Raw genomic sequence first — 17,193 nt, 5'->3', positions numbered from 1 at the left:
TGAACCCATGGCTACAGATAGAGTGTTCTTTCTGCCTTTGTTCATCCACTCATCACTCATGAAATCGTTCACCCATTCTTTCCTTCATATGATGCTCTTTCCCCATTTGTTTTTCATCCCTGCTGTTGCATAGGTAAACTCCAGGGACCCTGATGCTGTGTCCTTCTGCACTGAGTCATACACTGATTGGTTCATTCATTCAGGTATATTTGTAGCAAACAAAAACTTCAGCAGAGAGCAAGACCAGAGATCGCATGTCACTCCAACCTCAAATTCACAGACACAGAAACACATTAGCGCCATTCCGACCAGACTGAGCTTCCTGCAGGCAGGCACCATTTCTTAACGCCTACTGTTTCTTCGAGCTTCTGGGGTCCCATGGCTACTCCCTTCTCATCCTCCGCCTCCTAAGAAAACAGCAGATCCTGAGGAGTTCCGCAAAGCCCCGTGGTGCTGAGGAGAAGAGATGGCAAATCCCTAGAAAAACTGAGCTATATTTCAAACAGCATTCAAACTGGAAAACAAAGTCACTTTAAGTATTTCAAAGAGGGGATTAGTGTGAGAACTCAACTACACCGGGAATGGGAAAGCTGCGAATCCCAGCAGGGCATGACGCGGTGGCCCAGCCATCAGGGGCAGGAAGCCAGTACGCAGCCGGGAGGGGAGAAGTAAAGAGAGGTGGCATTGCAGCGGCAAGGGGACAAGGTCACCCACGACAGTTCAGCTCATGGAATACCTCTGCAGTAGAAGACGCAGCCATGGTGGGGGCCGCTACCCTCAGAGAGAAAGGAAGAGCTGGCTCCTCTCTCACTCTCCTCTTCTCACTTCCCACCAGGGTTTTCTATTGACCAAACTGAGCTGTATGCCAGCTGCCACAGTTGCCTGGGAAAGGCAGCCCACAGGGGCCAGGCCCCCTGGGATTCACGGCAGTGCAGGGAGGAGTCCCAAAACTCCCATAAATCTCATAGTTCCATCCAGTTCCAATGTCCCGTGGTGCCTGATCAGGCCTCGGTCAGACCCACAATCCCAACAGAGTTAACGGCTTCAGTAGATGCAGCAAGTGCCTTTCAGCTTGGAAGAGAAGCCAAGAATATAGGACTCTGGACTCTCAGCTTTTTAAGTTCGCTAAACAGATGTCGCTCTTCTAGACGGGGCTAGAATTCCCACGGCACATCCCTACACAATTCTGTAAAAGAAACAGATTTGGGTTTATAATGTTAAGAGGAAATTTTCTCAAGTTAAAATATAGGCTAAAGTACGTTATTAGGAAACAATGTGCCTTTACTTAGTTCAGTGTCCTCCAAGCAACGTCTGGTTCCTCATGCACACGGCCCTTCTAAATCTACCTTTCCACAATGGTGTGACAAGGTAGGGCAGAATCTCCCGAAGAGGAGGGCATTTCAGACAGGCACTCCAGGTACCAGAGAAGGGGTGAAGGAAGCAGTGTGCCCTCAGTGGGAAGCCGTGTGGCTGAGGTGACATGGGCAGCTAGTCCTTACTAGCAAAGTCCAACTTTTAGGAAAAGATGATACCAGCTGGACTCACTGAGTCTGCGTGGCACGGGGAGGAAGACAGGAGCTGTACTGCAGTGGAGGGAAGAACCGAATAAGACACACACACACACAGTATGTATGTATACATTTTAACTGATCATCTCTATATATTAAAACCAGCATTTATTAACTGCCTACTGTGTAACAGATTCTACAGTAGATAAATCACATAACTTAATTTCTTCATCAACATGTGATACACCTTTGTCATGCAAATATCACTGTAACTCTCAGCTAAGAGAAATGGATGGCTTCTGCCAGGGCAACCTGCCCCTAATTCAGACATTTTTGTGTGTCTCCAAATTCTGTTCTTGTCAGCTATCCATCACTATTCATCTTATCACTATACATTCATAGGCATCGAGCAGCAACCAACTCAGAGAAGGATTTGATTCGCCCAACTCAGGGCATGTGTAATTCAAGCTGACTATATGCCACGAAGTAGAAACGCTGCATCAATTCCAGTCTCAACTGCAATCGTGATGATGTGTCAGGAAACAAGGGAACTGAAAACCCACCTACGTTGGGCATGGAAGACACTCTCATGTTCTTGAGTTTTTCCTTGAACGTTTACTGAGACTCCACACTGAGCTGTAGAACGCTGTCATACAGTTTGATTTTGTTCTTAAAACAACCTCAAAAGCTAAGTACTGTTATCTCTTGTTTACAAATAGGAAACCCGAGAGGGTGATGACCTAAGCTTGCCCAAAGACGCCCAGGCGGGAGCTGACGGTTAGAATGTGGGCAGGCCGTTCGGCTCCCTGTCTGCTGGTCCTCCGCTGCCGTCACCGGTGGTCCCAGCTATGAGCCCCCGAGGCCGGCCGCTGAGACAGCCTGAGACGCAAGCGGCTGCCCCTCGCGGCTGCTCCCAGGGGCCGGGCCAGGTGTCCGCCTCCTGCTTGCCTGCTCTGGGTTATGCTTACTGTGGGCTTTTTTAAGGAGATCCACATAACCCTGTTATTAGTATTATCCTCGTTATTATCATAATCCTTTCTCTGAAGTAATTTCCGTAAAATATTGTTACTGAAGAAGAAGAGCACTTGAAAAAAAAATGCTAATCTGTCCCCTGCCACACAAACCCCAGATGGCCTTCTATTAAGTGGAGGAAGACACCATAATAATAACCACGATTACCATCGATTCCACGCAGCGGCAGATGTGAAAGAGATAAAGATGCTGGGATGCTCCCGTCACAGTTCAGAAAAATCTTTCTGTCCTCCACACAACACAAAAGCACGACTCCGTGTTTAAAGAATGGGTTCTGTGCAAGCACATTTTAATCTTTCTTGCATGTCTATGCCCCAGATGGCCCCGTGTTTACTGGGAGGAGAAAAACCGTCACTTTGTGAGCGATTCAGGGGAAATCACAGAAGTGCGGAGATTGCCCTGTGTATGTATCTTTACTCCATTTTCTCTCATTTCCTAGCAGTCAGGACAAATGGAGGGGTGTGTATTTTTAGCTGAGGATCGCACTTGGGCTTCTGGAAGGGAGCATGTCCACAGGGAGTTCTGCAGAGGCTCCTCTGCCCTGCTCTGGTTCATGAACACAGGAGGATAAAGTAAGTCTGTTCCTTGGCTGTTATACCTAGATGCAAGTTGGTTTAAAAGGATAGAATTAGAAATTAGATTTCCTCTGTTGTTCTGGGCACATTTCAAGGGCTCGCTAGCCTCCTGTGGCTACCATTTTGGGCAGCACAGATACTGAACGCTTCCATCACCATAGGAAGTCCCGCTGGACAGCGCTGCACTACTGCTCAGCATACTCATTTAAATCACTGTATTGACACTTAGGATCCTCGAGTTTTTAAATGTAAAAAGGCTTCGGACCACATGGAACCCAACTGGTCACCTTATACAAGAGAAAAATAACTAGTTAGTTTGCAAATAAATGATGCCTCCCCAGAAAGATGCTCTGGGAAAATCATCATGTTGTGATGTGCGTTCATTTCCATGTCTACGCGTCACCCCCAGCTGCAGTTTGTAAGGCTCTTGAGGACAAAGGCAACTGTCATTCATGAGCCCATCCCAAATGTCTAAGAGCATGCCTTGAGCACAGAGGGCATCTGGGGCATGTTTGTTGACTGATTTGGATAATTATCAAGTAGACCATTGGGACCTAATTAATTATTCATTTAATAATCCACAGTAACAGGGTCTAGAGAAAATGAGACACCAGCTAGGTAAGTACTGGCAAAGGGTGTCTAGGATGCCACTTAGCAGGTTATGCCAGGCTAGACCTGGTTCCCGAGGGCAGATGTGGGCAGACTGTGAGCCGGAGCTGGATGTGTCCATCTGGGCAGGCTTAGTGGCCCGTCACAGCTGAGGAGGCGTTCATTCTGATGGACAAGATATGTGTTCAAAGGACTTGGCAAAAACAGTAGAAACTGAGGCAAGCAGTTGGCAATGGGATTCCAGGAATGTGTACTGGGATGTCCACTGGAGAGCAGACCAACGGGGAAGGTCGCCCATCAGCAGAAACAACTCTCTTTCCTCTCTGAGAGCTGTGAGTTCTCAGGAGCAAAGCTCTAGTTTCCAGACCAGGAACTTACCAGAGGAAGACAGGACCCTGACTCAGGAAGAAACCAGAGAAGAAAGCAGCTTGCCCCAGGCAGAAGCTCAGACCGGACAGCCGACGCAGCGGGGAGGTCCTCTGGAGCGGTTTTAGGAGGTGGTGAGCCGTCCTGTAGAACCAGCCTGACTTAGCATGAATCTGCAGCTGCACCATCCCTGTCTCTGGTCCCCAGCCTCAGCTCAGGCCCAGGTGGTGCCAGGGGAAGGCGGCAGGAGGACAGGCGGCAGGGGCCTCCCTGGGAAGCTCAGGCCAGCACAGGGAGGGAGGTCCGGGTCTGCGGACAGCCCTCCATTACCCAGTGGCCACTAACCTTGTGTGTTCGTGGCAAAAACAAGTAAAGCCACCGGGAAAAAATACCGTTAAAGTATACGGATCAAAAGGCATTCCCGTAGTTCTCACAGGAGAAACCCGTCATCTGTGGAGTTTCCGGCCAATGCTGCTGCCCTTTCTAGCTGAATTACATGTTGAGGATGGGGGCCCAGGTTCTGCCATAATATATGGTCAGTACTAGCCCTCTGAGTGGGGGGATCCAGTTTTGAGGGGTCAGAGTCACACTAGAGCAGCCAGATTGGTGAGCACAGACACAAGCCATGGGCCTCGTGGTCATGAAGTGTCACAACAGACCGCGGTGAGTGGGGTCTCCTGCAGCCACTCCAGAGAGCAGGACCCTCTCAGCCTCCTCTCCCCTCTCTATTTAAAGAAAGCAGCATGTAATGTTTAAGTTGAGTTTTAAAGCCATTTCCTCAAATAGTTAACATAATGTAAACCATCATAAAAGGAGAAACAGGGACCCATTTATACTCAAATTACACAGGAGTCATCTGTCTCTATCCAGGCTCACCAGTATTTGCTCTTAAAAGCTATTTTTTCCTCCAAAACAATAGCACAGGTGCATCGCCTTCGGTGCTCACGCGTTCATCCCAGGAGGCAGGAAGGTGATTTCGCACCTGGTTTTCCTTTTTACTTGCTCCTGGCCCGGCTAATACGCCCAGTGTCAAGATGGGTGTGGCCAGAGTCTGTCCACAAGAACCGCCGCTCGGCCACTCAGGGCCCTCGCTCTGGGAGTTTGGGCGGCGTGAGGGACCGCACACCCTGTTCTGTTCATCGTACATAAATGGAACTGACTGGGAATAACAGTTTAACAGAGATCCTATGTTAGGTGAAATTTCAAAGAGAGAAAGAAAGGATAGTTTTAATTGGTATATGGTATACATTGCTAATGGAGGAATAGACAAAAAGACATTATTCTGTGGAGTGATTGGTTAAAGGTGATTTCCTGGAAAAGACATCTGATCTTCACTTCTAAAGGAAGAAGGAGAAGAGAAGAAATCACAGATCCCTAAAAGCCTGACCTTTGCCATGTGTCCTGCATCAGGAGAGGTGGACTTTTCCTATCTCTGCACAGAGCTTGTGCAGCAAACACTAGGCAATTCATATCACAAGACGGCAAGCCCAGCTCACAGAAACACAACGGTGTGACGTGTGATGGCAAAGCACCCCACGTTTTATGTCAACTCTCTTTGGTCCTCTCATGTTCATCTCCTAATTTGCTCTGGAATCGGATGGCTACATTAACTATGATAATAATTGCTTGGTTTACCATAAAATTTAAGAACAAAGAATTATTAGACATGCACAGTGAAAAAAATTCATGTTCTCCCATTATAAATAGCTCACATAATTCTAATATTTAAATTTTTTAAGTATCTTTTTGTAATTCTAATAGAAAACCAATATCCTATAAAGTTGTCAATTTCTCTGTTTTTCATCAAAACCTTTTTTATTTTTCTTTTAGTCTGATGTCTACGCAGGTTACTTAGGAGCAGCTCGAACTGTAAACTTGACAGTTTCCGTCGGTGGTTTGATCGCTCCCAAATCCCTGAATCAAACAAAAGGCTCTACAGAAACACTGGATATTTTCGAACAATGTGTACCACATTATTGAACATAAACTTATTTTCATATTTTATGTTGCTTATTTTAAATATTTAGAATATGGCTTTAATTACCATCAAACTTTACTAAACATCCACCTGTCAGTAAAGAAACTGATTATTTTTTTAGATTCTCATTCTCCTGAAAGGGAAACAGGTGTGAAAACCTGCAGGTATTTATCCACCAACAGAAAATAAAGGATATCTGTGAAATGCGGAGGAAGAGGTAAACATAAATGCAATTCCAAACCCACACATGCAGTGGGAACGGCGGCCTGACATGGGGTGTGTCCTTCGGCTGAACTGCAGGAGCTGTGCTGCCTGCCCCCCCCACCCCCAGACGGTGTGAAGGGGACCTGAGGATGCCTAAGTCCCCACGGCTTTTTCAAAATAAAGTAGTACCAAGGACAGTCAAAGATCACTGACAGTGTAGTGGACATGAACTCTGGTTGGGACTGTCTTGGGTGAGTTTTGCCTTAATGTGAAGCCCAAACCCCTGGCTCAGTGGCAAGTGTAGAGTAAAGCCCTCCACAAATGGGGCTGCAGGGAGTGGACGGAGCTGGGCTTCGGGCGGGGCTGCCTGAGTGCAGAAGGGCGAGTGCTCACCTGTGCTTCCGCTCAACTGAATGTTACCGCCACACATGTCAGCACTTGGAATAAGGAATGAGTTTGATATTAACTGAGATTTCAGTGTAGGCCCCACATGCCACAGGTGAAGGAAAAACAAACCCATCAGGGTGTCCACCATTCAAATGGAACAGGTCTGCTCTCACTACAAGCTTGAACGTAGGGACTTTACGTTTGTTATGGGCAAGGCATGGGAAGAGAGCTCTCTCAGAGAAACGACTGTGAAGTACAGTGCTCTGGGGTGCTGACATGCATGCTGCAGCCAAGGCCGGGTAACATGCCAGCTCTTTGCAACTGAGGAAATATGGCTCAGAACTCAGTGACCTGCCCCAGGGTAACACTGCTGCATAAATACCAACACACAAGAGGCCTCTATCACCCTAGTCTAGGGAGGTGTCATTTCTCCTGGGGCCCTTTTCATAGCCTTCTACTGGGGCTTTCTGCCTCCAGGTCTCTTCCCACCAGGTGTTCAATCTCACTGTAAATTTCAGACAAAAACAATGTCAACTTCCAAAGTCTCACTGTCCTCCCATTGCCTACAGGGCAATGCCTCCTTATACAAGGAATCGAATCATGTAAAAATGGCCCCAGGTGACTTCCTGTCCCTCTGCATTTCTAACTTACCACAGAAGGGCTCTCACCCCACACCACCAAATGCTCCCTGTGTGCCTCGGAGGGGTCTTGGCACTTCTCTGTCCTGGCATCGTCTGATTACTCATGTCTTCTAAGCGTCATTTCCATCCTATTCTTCTATAAAGGATTCACCCCGATTCATGGAGCTCTGTGGCCTCCTAGCCCCCATGGCATGGTCAGCACCACACATTTGGCAGTTGACAATTGTGGAAATATTTGTGGATCCACCACTCACATCAGGTACCTCATTAAGCTTTATCTGTCTGTCTGTCTATGCTAATTTAATCCTTACAGCAACCTTCTCATGATTATCTATGGCAACATCATTTTCATTCTGTGGATGTGAGAATTAAGGTTAGGTCGCTTTCCCAAGATCCCAGGGATTGTTCATGGCATTTCCTTATTTTCTATTTAATGTCTGCAGAAACTGTGCTGTGATCTCCTCTACCACTCCAAATACTGGCAAATTGATGTCTTTCCTTTTTACTTGTTCATTCTTGCTAGAGGTATGTCAATTTCACTGGACTTGTCAAAGAACGAGCTGTTGATATCATTTTCTATTGATTTCCTGTTTTTGCTTTCATTGATTTCTGCTCTTTATTATTTCCTTCCTTCTGCTTGCTTAGTGTTTATTTTGCTGTTTTATTGCTCATTTCTCAGGGTGAAAGCTTGTATCATTGACTTGAAGCCTGGTTTTCTTCTATGAGCATGAATGCTACAGTTTGCCTCTAAATTGCATTCAACAGTACAGACAGGATGCGATGAGCCTGCTCTAGTTTACCCATACTAGACCCTAGAATTCAGAGAAGGAGAAGTATGTGCGGTGGAAAGGTCCTGGGCTTTAGGGGCAAATTAGTTTGGGTTCTGTCCACTTTCTCTAACATGCTGTGTGTCCTTGAGAAAGCTCCTAGGAGCCTCACTACTCAGTTAATAGTTGTTACAAAATGAGACAAAAAATCTCATCAAAATTTATGTAAAATAACATACAGCGCCCTTGCCTAGTGTCTTGGTCTCGCTCTACTGCAGACCACAGAGTGGCGCCTATCTGCCCACATCAACATAACTCACAAGCTGCCTGGCATCTTCGGTCCTGACTTGTTGGCCTCTGCTACATGCCTATTTTTTTAATTAGCATCCCAGGCACTGTGCTAAGTGTTTCCCATTGTGTTAGATTTTAATGCCTAATACATTCTTAGGGAGGAAGTTGTTATTACCCACCTTTTCAGAAATAAAGAATGACAACTCCTTTCCAAGGTCACACAACTTGTACGGTGCAAAGCTGAGATTCAAATGCATAGTAGCCGGACTCTAATGCACTGCTTTCCCCAATACACTGCAGCTGCTCCTACTGTTTTTTCACTTCACCTGCCTGTGTTTCTCATCACCAGCCTCTCCATGTCCCCTAATAGCCTCCACACTTGGATTGGTGATTCTGGTCTGGACGCTCATCTGCCTTTACCACTTCAGCTTTTTGACTCAGCCCAACATCACCGTGTCCCCAACTCCAGAAGAATGGCTGGTCACAGGGAAGTCAAGCTATCACCTAATTAGACATACTGTAGTTTGCTACTTAGGGAGGCATATTTTTCTAAATATTCCCCAATGTGGTATTTTTTAATTTATTGCAGTAGGGATTTGCATTCATAGCTGAACAGAGAATTATTTCTTACTCACTATAATCATTTCAATTTCCAGTCAAGGACAAATCTGCTTTTCCTAAAATATACCAGCAATTCCTATAATTCTTATTTGCACCATGGGTCTATCACAGATATATATCCTTCATCATAATGCTTTTCTGAGCAGTGAGTCTATAAGTCCCTTGATGCCCATTCTCCTCCAAGTCTCTCTGAATCAACATAGACTCAATAATTAATGCTCTAAACCCACCACTGACACCTCCTGTCCTCTCTGGCCACCCCTGAAGGTTCTTTAGATCATTAAAGTCACGATGTCTTAACTAAGAAGAGATGAGAAGCACTGGGGAGAGCTGTGAGCTGCTTTCATTCCCAACAGAGGGGGATCTAGAGGTGGGGTGGGGAGGGCTGGGCAAGTACTAGAGGCTGAAGAGAAAGTGTGATGATTACTTTTATGTGTCAACCTGACTGGATCTCAGGGTGCCCAGATAGTTGGCCAAACATGATCTTGGGTGTGTCTGTGAGGATGTTTCCTGGATGAGATTAACATGGAAATCAGTAGATGGTGCAGAGCAGCTGGCGCTGCCCACATGCAGGCTTCGGCAGAGTCAGTGACGACCCAAACAGAACACAGAGCCTGACTAGGAGAACTGCGTGCCGGCTGCTCTGGGATTTTGGTCTTCTCTTCTCCTGCCTTCGGACCGGAACTTATGCTGTTGGTGTTGCTGATTCTCAGGCCTTCAGACTCTGGCTGGAAGGATACTGTCGCCTCTGCTGGGTCTCAACACTTTGGAACTGGGCTGGAACTTACACCATCTGCTAGGCTGGCTCTCTGACCTTTGGACTTGAACTGGAATCACCACCAGCTCTCCCAGGTCCCCAGGTTGCTGACTACAGATCTTGGGGACTTCTGAGCCTACAAAATTATGTGAGCCGATTCCTTATAATTAATCTCTCTTTCTAAAAGAATCGTGTTGGTTCTCTTTCTCTGGGAACCCTGGCTAACAGAGTCAGGAGTGCTGTCAATTAAAGGAGGCCCCACAGACAAGCCCAGGACATTGATGAGCCCAGGTTTCCTACGCATCGACCAGCAGTGTGCCTTACAGCAGTCACCCACCCTCCCGCCTAGCTGCTTTCCTTCTGTTCAGTTAAGGCTTTGGGATGGTGGCCCTTACAGCCCAGGCCATCCTAAAAGTAGCCTGGCTTTACATATTTGCAATTGCAATGAGGCGTCCCTCACTCTACACTGACTGTGGCCCAAACAAGTTGAAATCTGGTTACTGAGAAGCAGGTCACATTGCCAGTTGGCGTTACAGATGATGCTTAAGCTCTCAGATCAGTCCACCAAACCCCCCAGGCCCATGATGGACTCCTGCTGCTGTGGGCCCAGCTCCTGGGGGAAGAAAGGGGAAAAGGAGCGAATGACGTTGCTGACACTGCAGACTCCTACCTACCACTGGGAACCCTTTCCCCATGATCCCATGGTCCACTAATTGCTGTTGAAGTAGGCTTCATTTCCCAAGAAGTTCCAGGTTATAAAATCACCATCCCAACTCATTCCCCAAATAAAGTGTCCTAAGAATTCCCCCTTAGCCCCACTTTATTCAGCTAACCAGAAGAAAACAATAGTTCACTCATCAAGCATCAGTGACTAGTAGACCTTCATCTTACTTCTCTGCTATTTTATTTGCATTTTAAAGAGGATAGTATTGACCTAACATTAAATAAGATACCAGCTTTTACGTAAAATAAACAGGTTGGGTGGGGAGGTAGTGGGGACAGGACAGGTACGTAGCGCATATAATTACTTATGTAGGCAAACCAGATCCTCCCGGGAGAAGCCTAGATCAGGGCTTCGAGATCTATGCTTCTGCACATGCCCCGCCGCCTCCCCTCGGAAGCACACACAGGCCGTTGAAAGCTCCGAGCGGCCTCTCCTGCGGCAGGCGGGCAGGAGCTCCAGCAGAAATGACAGGTGACCCAGAGCCATTCATATGTGAATTGCAAAGATTATATATTCCCAAAGAGTATGAGTTGTGGCTATTCAGCATTTCCTTCCCTGCAGGACCAGAAACCTTGCGGTTCCTTGAGCTTACTTCTGCTGTGAACAGGCTTTACCTGCCTCCCTCGGAGAGATCACAGAGGGCATGGCTCTGAGCCTGTCGGGCTCCCCACACAGCCAAGGCTCCCCAGAAGTGCTTGCTGGGCCACCGAGTCAGGAAACGCCAATCTGCACTGCGCCGAATGCAAGAATTAACTTTGAGGCCCTTCTTAAAGTTCCAGGATGGTATCTCATCTCTTTACTCTACTGACACCTCTGAGATGCAGATGTGTTACGCAGGGTGTGGAATTTTCTTCTCCAGACAGAGGGTTTGATTCTTCCTCGCCCCTCAAGCCCACCTGAGGACTATACCTGACCTGGGCTTCTCCCGGGAGGATCTGGTTTGCCTACAAAAGTAATTACATGCGCTACATACCTCTCCCCTCTACCTCCCCACCCAACCTGTTTATTTTACATAAAAGCTGGTATCTTATTCAATGTTAGGTCAATACTATCCTCTTTAAAATGCAAATAAAATAGCAGGGAAGTAAGATGAAGGTCTACTAGTCACTGATGCTTGATGAGTGAACTATTATTTTCTCCTGGTTAGCTGAATACAGTGGGGCTAAGGGGGGGATTATCATTGATAAACTTGGAATTGTTGCCACGTTAAAACATAGTGGTCCATGTTTTATGTTTACACACTAATTAATTCAGAAAATATCTATTAAACATCAGATAAATACAATCGGGACCAGATAAAATGCCAGCTAAAAATATCCAATAGATTGAGGATAAAGTAGCAAATAAAGAGAGACATGCCCTCCCCTCGTGGAATATACTGTCCTCTGGAATAAGCAAGCATTCAACAAGTAATCATAGGTCAGTGACTCAACTTTGAAATTCATAGTAAATATAATTCTGCCTTTAGCTGGAATGGAAACTCATGATTTGATGACAATACTTGAAGAAAACAGTGAAATTACAGCTGAAGGGCTTGTTTGGAATATTAAATATTTTCTTTTGTAAGGTGATTATATAGTTTTTATATTGAAAAGTTTGGTAATTATGAATACTATGTCAACCTGCAGAACATGAAAGGCTTTCATGTAGAAAGAAAACACAAACTAGCTTGCCTGATACACAAACACACAGAAACGCACATGTACCCACAGGCACAACCACAGACGCCTGGGAAATCTCAGCAAGGTCTGGAGATTGTATCAGTATCGGTTTTCTGGGTTTGATATTGTCGACACTCATGTCAAATGTATCCATCATGGGAAGTAGGCAAAGGGCATGGAGGATCTCTTTGTATTCTTTCATGACTATTTTGAGTTATTGTAAATTATGTCATAATTATTTCAAAATAAAAAGCTAAAAAGAAGTATGCCTGATGTAAATACTTTGATCTAAAATTGCTTCTTCATGTAAAAATTGGAGAAAAGCCGCCAAGCTGAACGGTTTTGCAGAAATGCTGGAGCTCCGGCCTTCCCCCTTTTGAAAATATACTTGAATGTTTTATACAATATTTTCCATAATATTTAAATACCATTTCAATGCTATTTAACATATATATATATATATATATATATATAGTCCTCCCCAGACAGGCCACATATTGTGTGTGTGCATGTGCATTTGTGTGTGTTTCTGTATCAGGCAAATATAATTAAATAAATTAAAATAAAATGTATTTTAAAAGCATATTTCCCTTAGGAAAGAATCTGCTTTGACTGGTTTCTTGCTCAGTATTAAGACACAGCATGAAAATTTTTGTAAAAAATCCTTTCAAAAGCTAATCCATTTTGTCAACCTAACTCTCTGAGCCTATCTTCTCTGCCATGACATTTCAAAGAATGACAGAAAACTGCACGGAAAGCCTGATAAGTCATCATTTCAGGTTTCAAGCATTATCTCAAAAATCTAGGTCCTGCTCACAGAAATGAAGCCACAGGCTTGCCCTGAACAAAACTCAATTATTATAGTTACCGTCCTACTTACCCTCAGCTGTGTTCGCTGGTGCCAGCAGTCAAACGAATGTCAATAGCTCGCCATCTTTTTAGCTATTAATGGAGTTCAATGTTTTTGTATTTTATCAGAGTAAAACACATTTTTTCCTTTTATATATATATCGAATCTTATCTTATTATTATTATAGTAGTAAAAATCTACGATCCATGATTTCATTGGACTTCCGGCATACTAAGAATCCTTTTGGTTTTTGCAAATTAAATCTACTTAGTGACATCTACTACTAACCATTCTACCACACATTTTATATACATATTAATAATCTAAATGAATGCTAGTAAAATATCAATTTACTTTTCATAAAAAAATAAGAGTGTGTTTCCATCACGGCTGGACCCAGGTTTTAGCACATTGTATACATCTGTTAGAAAAGAACGTGCAGCTGGGATGGAGTCCAGCACCTCGCCTTATGTACACTCTCAGGGGCCTAAGGCTTCATACAGTAGTAACTCAATAAATGCATTAAGTTGTTCCATGCCTTTCATTTCCAAATTTCATTTCCTTCTGAAGAGTGTATGATAATAAAATAATAATATAGTAATAATCATAACAACAATAATGGCAAATACTTTATAATACACTGTTTAGTACATTCCAGGCACTGTTCTAAATGCTTTATATTTTTCAACCACTTTTATCCTTACAATAGCCCTATGAGGTAGGTAATAATTTAGCCCCGTGATACAGATGAAGAAAGGCTTAGGATGTGTCCCAGGGTCATACAACTAGCAAATAGGTTCAGATTTACTATCACAGTCTAGCTCTAGAACTCACACCTTCAATGACTGCATTATGCTGCCCTGTCAAAATCTCTAGTTTCATAGTCAAGTACCACTTCCATTTAACCATGTACAACTTGTCAAACCTCAAGCCCTGTGGCTTAGTACCCATAGCCAAATAGAAAATCTGCCCTCCCCAGACATGCCTTTTGTGGGGGCCCGGCCTATGGCCGAGGCTGAGCCCCACTCTAGCTGGACAACGCCCTAAAGATGGCACCTGCTTCCTGCTCACCACCCTTTCCCCTCTTCCCTGCTGGGGACTGGCCCAGCAGACTTCCGTACCCGTGCACAGCTCGTGCTGCCCGCTTAGAGTGGCGCGTGACACCTATCCGCTTAAAGGTCACGCATGATACTGTCCCGGATTGGTTGGGGTGACTGAATATAAGGGAGCCCGCCGGGAGGGAGAGGAGCTCCCCGACAACCGCTGTAACCGCCGCGAGAGATTAGACAATAAAGCCTAGAGAAGAACCAAGACCTTGGGCGTGTTGCTTCGGTCCCTGAAGGGTCGCGACACCTTTTCCTGGTCCCGGGACTTGTCTGCCTGACTTTTCCTTCTGTAACGTCCTCTGTCCCTATTCAACACCTAGACCGGCTGAGCCCTCCGTACCATCTTTCCTACTACCCCTGTCGGAAATTCTCCAGAAGCACAGCTGCCGATCTTCAAAGGGTGGCTCAGTCCTTGGCAATAAGCTCATCAGTGATAACTGCAGGTCGGGGTCCCCTCCTCCTTTGTGGCCCCCAGAGTATCATAGACTCTGGGACAGCCTGGGAGCCAGCAAGGGCACTGATGAGAGACTGAGGCCGTGGACAGTTTGGACGAGATCTAATAAAATGAGACTCCTGGCAGATGTACCTTTGTAAATGGACCCAAGGATGAGCACAAGACACCACATATAACAAAATTCTAGGAGGAGCACACCGGAGGTTTACGGACAGGTGAAAGAGCAGCCGACCGGATGCAGGAAAGAGCTCCACCAGGAAGCCTTCCTGAAAGACGTGCTACTTGGCCAACATTTTTAAGACAGAAAGGAATTAGCCAAAAAAGATAGAAGCGGTGGTAGGTTTGTGTGTATGGGAAAAATTGCTGCAGGCAGAGAAAGTACCCTCCTGCCAATGCATGAAGCAGAGACAAATGTACATGTAACAGTGGGCAACTGAGATTTGCTAAGTGCATGTGCATTGTTGTGAATTTGCAATATGAATATGTGTTTCCACAGAATAAGTCCTGTGACTGCCGCCTAGTACTCACTACGTGAAAGTCTGTGTCTTCCTGCTTTTATTCCCACACCTGCCTCAGTCTCCCAGGATGCTTGAAGTAAATGAATGGGTTTTGGAACTTAGCATATGTTTTGTTAATGAGCTTTTTTGCTCGTTCTTAATCTGAAGATTAAAACCTTTAACACACCTCTGAAATATTCAAGAGAACAAAATAATATGAGTTCTTTACGGAAGTCATTTAGATTCTGATTCTCATGAGAAAATTGTATCTGAACTATCCACAGATATTTTCCTTTTTCAGTGAAAGTGCATGACATCACCATAGTCTACCTGCAAATTTCAAGGTAAATCCTAAAGGCAGTTTGAGATCTCTGATTACTGTTTTATCTCATTACCTAAGTATAATTCCTCCACCCTTGGTGTGGCAGTCAGTGTGAGACATGTCATCAGAATTACAAATTGACAAATAAGTTTTTACAGCAAATAAAATGATTTGGTAGATGCATCCCCTGTGCAGCAGCTTGCAAAATGTATCCCACTGTGTGCTTTTTGAGACATATTTTAGGAATAGGTATACAACACAGGCCTGCAATGTAAAATTGCTACAGTTGAGTTGATAAATGGCTGCCATTTTTCTTGGGAAAATGTTTGTGTTGCTGTGCTTTACTGAGAGCGGAGCACCATTCCAGAAAGACACACTCTGCTCCTCAGGGTCAGCATCACAAAACACTTCCCAGCAAAATTAATGCAGCTTAAGGAGAAACCTGGAAGAAAAGTCAGAAGCACCACTTTCTAAGCAAGAGAGGCTTCACTGACCCAAAACAGAGATGCAAACCCTAGGTAGACACCAAATCAAACCAGCTCATTTATTTTTTTTAAAGGAGAGATTTTCAGTCTTTCAGAGATTTGTTTCTTAGAAACCAAGTTGCAAGTGTGGGAGTTTTACACCCAAACAGCCTCAAACTTCCATCTTGCACTAGGCGAAATGAACCTGGAAAAGGATGGCTGGTTATTCAGCTAATAAACAAGTATTGTTTTCCTAAGCTCCTGGTGACTACGCAAGGGAACAACACTGAGAATGCCTTCTCGTGCCTTCCTCTTCTGGAACCCTCTCCTGCCCGCTGCAGTCTTGTCCAGCAGCCCTCCGGCAGCTGTCACCCTCCAGATTTTCAGAGACAAGCTCAGTGACCACGCCACCAGTTCAAATTGGAAGAAAGCTCACTCCCACGGAGGAAGACAGAGGGATGACAGGTTTCCTTGGTTGATGTTCTCTGTATTTTGTTTTTCTGGGATGAGACAACTCACTTGGTGGATGTAACAGGCAATCTGGCCTCGGCACAAACCATCCACATGGCAGTTAGTAGCCGAGAGGGCTTGGCCATCGGCAAACCGAATCCAGCTCTTTGTTCCAGGCGACCTTCTCCCCGTGGTCTGCAAACCACATGGTCTCGGCGGAGGGATGGTGTGTTTTGAATATAATGGGTGTTCTTCTATTCTAACTAACATCCATACCATTGCTCAGCATTTAAAGTCACGTGCTTTTTGGAGATATGCCTAAATGGAAGGCAACAAAATGTAAGTACCCTGTCTTGACATCTTCCCAAAGCAAAGGGCTCATGAACCTTGTATGCATATATTAAGTGACGTAGGCATTCATTAATGGGTAACTATTCCTGGCTCTGACAGAACTCCTGGTGGCCTTAGACACAATGTTCTTCCTCGGATCTTCCTCATCTCTAAAGGTAAAGAGTCTCAGGTCCCTTACAGCTTTGACAGAAACTAATTGGTTTAATTAAGGTCTGATTCAATTCATTTCCCAAATTTTGGATGTATATCCACACAATGTCAGTAACTTATGCGTATATGGCTCATGTTCTCAGGGAGTTCAGAATAATAGTTTATTTACTTAATTTTATTATTTAGTTACAATACTAAGTTCAGTTTTTACAAGTGTAGATAAATTCAAGGAAGAGGACTTGAAATAACATAGACAGGCCGAAGCACTAATTAATTAGAGAACCAATCAGCAGTTACAGAAAAAAGCAGAACACAACACCCCCCAAAGTTCTGCACCTCAGCTAGGTTGGCTTGGCCATGGGCCGGGGGATAATCAAAGATTGTGGAGAAGGCCAGAGACATTTTGTTTGGAAATCTGAGCAATGGGC

Source organism: Manis javanica, chromosome 1, assembly GCF_040802235.1.
Source record: "Manis javanica isolate MJ-LG chromosome 1, MJ_LKY, whole genome shotgun sequence".
In the NCBI taxonomy this organism is placed as follows: domain Eukaryota; kingdom Metazoa; phylum Chordata; class Mammalia; order Pholidota; family Manidae; genus Manis; species Manis javanica.
The sequence above is the reverse complement of the archived record's forward strand: the minus strand, read 5'-3'. Positions refer to the sequence as shown.